Raw genomic sequence first — 2,843 nt, forward strand, 5'->3', positions numbered from 1 at the left:
GATTCGTAACTCCCTGCACTGCTAAACCACTGATCTCAATTTAACTATACAACTTGGGAGAGCTGGAGCTGTGCCATTTTCCCAGAAAATGATTAAGACCAACTCTAAGAATATTATGAACTTTATCAGGAAAATCAATTCCTCTAACAAGGAAGTGAATCACTATTGATTTTTTCCCTCTCTAATTGGACTCTGAGCCCCGATAGCTTTTCATAAGTGGTGGCAGCTTGCTTTCAGCAAATGCGTTTTTCACTCAGCAGTGGAGCATAGCATGCTCTCCAACACCTGTGACATTCGCTTTCTTTCTCTAATTTGTATTCCAACTTGAAGGTGAACATGGAAGCTTTCAGACACCTGCTATTCACAGCAACATGATGTTCATGAGACTTTTGTTGCCCTAAATGGACAATTTCTGTGTTCCTGTAATACGTAGATACATGGGGGTTGTGGAAAGGGCTTGGTACAACACAGATGATGCACGATGAGAAAATGGCTAAGATGTAACTAAGGTGACTGGTGAAGCAGCAAGCCATACACTCTCAATCCAAGATCCCTACAGGGATGTGCCCCTTAATTTATGATATTTGAATTATTTAAAGTACAAAAAGGAAAGTTTCCAAATTATTTTTATCAGATGGATACACATTTTTTAAAACTTCTGCCAAAGATAGTACAATAGAAAAAAAAAAACTACAGACCAAATTTAGTTATAAATACTCATGCAAATGTCTTAAAGTACAAGTGTATTCCAGTGTACTTGCTGTGCCTGATGCTTAGGAGATGTAGTAATCGTCAAGTTGCAGTGCCTGTCCTCAAGTAGCCTAAATTTAGACTGGGATTTCAAACCAGAAAAATGATTTTACTACACAGTCAGGTAAGATAAGGACAATTGCAGATGACCCATATATTGCTAGGAAGGCTCAAAGGAAAGCAATTGTTAATATTTGGTTTGGGCATATGAATAACAATTTGGAAGAGCTGCTCTTTGAGTTGAATGGTGAAGAAAATAACTCATGGCTAAAGGTCTCAGTTCTGCCCTTGTTCTGCCAAGTCCAAATCCCAAGTCTGGGACTTCATTATTTTATGCTGTTTAATTGATGTATCTTCAGATGTGGGCTCATCTCTAGAGTCTGGGTACCTTGAATAATACAGGGACATAGTAGGTTATTCTTCTTGGAACAGATCACTTTCCTCAGGTAACTGTTGCTGCTGCTGCTGCTGTTGCTGCTAAGTTGCTTCAGTCGTGTCCGACTCTGTGCGACTCCAGAGACAGCACCCCACTAGGCTCCCTTGTCCCTGGGATTCTCCAGGCAAGAACACTGGAGCGGGTTGCCATTTCCTTCTCCAATGCATGAAAGTGAAAAGTGAAAGTGAAGTCTCTCGGTCACGTCCGACTCCTAGCGACCCAATGGACAACAGATAGCAAACATGACCACAATTCTTTGTAGCATCTCCCATCAAGAAGTGGAATCTGAGACTTCCCTGGCTGTCCGGTGGCTAAGACTCTGTGTTCCCAATGCAGGGGGCCCTGGTTCAATCCTTGGTCAGGGAACTGGATTCCACATGCCACAACTAATACCTGGAGCATCCCCCAAAATAAAAGAAAAGTAAATATTATAAAAGAAGCAAAATCTGTTTCCTTATCCCTTGAATCTGGGTTGGCTTTTCCATTGACTTGGATTAGCAATGGGATGAAAATGACAGTGTACCAGTTTCATGCCTGGTCTTTAAGAGGTCTTATATTTCCACTTACTGTTATTTTCTTTTTTTGTGTTTTGTTTTGCTAACATTTGTATTTATTTTTTAATAGGATTACAGAGCTGGAAACGGTCTTAGAGATCTTTTCCTCACTCTTTTAAAAAAATTTTATACTGGAGTATAGTTGATTTACAATGTGGTGTTTGTGTCAGCTGTCCTGCCACTTGATTCAATTATACATAGACATATATCTGTTCTTTCTTTTACTCTTTTCCCATATAGTTTATTACAGTGTTGGGTAGAAGTCCCTGTGCAATACAGTAGATCCTTGACTCTATTTTTATATAAAAATATGGAACAGTTTCCAAATTTGCATGTCATCCTTGCACAGGAGTCATGCTAATTTTCCCATATGGTTCCAACTTTAGTATATGTGCTGCCAAAGCAAGCACTCGTCCTGATTCTTTTAAACTTCTGAGAATCTTCTAAATTATAACCAATGCTCTTATGACAATTTCACATACACTCTTCCCAGCCATAATTTGGTGCAGGCTCTTTTAAATTTCTGGAACTGTCCACCATTCCCTTTCATTGAGGAGAAATTCACTGATTGTTAAAAGATTTATATGTTATTGAGCTACATAAGTTCCATGTGTACAATACTATATTTCTACCTCCATATATCTTAGTTTGCTCATCACCAAAAATTTAGTTTCCATACATGACCATATAGTTGATACCCTTTACTTATTTTGCCCTACCTCACTCCCCTCCTCATCTGGCAACCACCACTCTGTTCTCTGTATCTACATGTCTGTTTTGGTTTTGATTGTTCATTAATTTTCTTCTTTTTTTATATTCCACACATCCATGAAGTCAATTGGTATTTGTCTTTTTCTGACTCATTTCACTTAGCAAGGTGACCTCAAGGTACATCCATGTTGTCACAAATGACAAGGTTCATCTTTTTCTGGTGGCCTGTCTACTCACTGTTGATGAAGCCACATGAACAAGCCTGGACCATACTGCTGGAGGATGAGGCTGGGTAGAGAGGGAACTCAGTCACTCAGTTGTCCCAGCCCAAACCCAGACATGTCAGTCTCACAAGTCAAACCTGGCTGCTGTCAGAAATTTCCAAAGATTTT

The 2,843-nt window shown here is 39.5% G+C and overlaps 1 non-coding gene across 1 annotated transcript; it reads right to left on the minus strand.

Annotated features, from left to right (window-relative positions):
- Window positions 1-2,044: 2,044 nt before the first annotated feature.
- Window positions 2,045-2,150, minus strand: LOC120868497. The gene has a single exon (XR_005722240.1). It is a non-coding gene; the product is annotated as a U6 spliceosomal RNA (small nuclear RNA).
- Between the last annotated feature and the right edge of the window lie 693 nt (window positions 2,151-2,843).

The sequence above is a fragment of the Oryx dammah genome, unplaced genomic scaffold (assembly GCF_014754425.2).
Source record: "Oryx dammah isolate SB20612 unplaced genomic scaffold, SCBI_Odam_1.1 HiC_scaffold_9, whole genome shotgun sequence".
Classification (NCBI taxonomy): Eukaryota; Metazoa; Chordata; class Mammalia; order Artiodactyla; family Bovidae; genus Oryx; species Oryx dammah.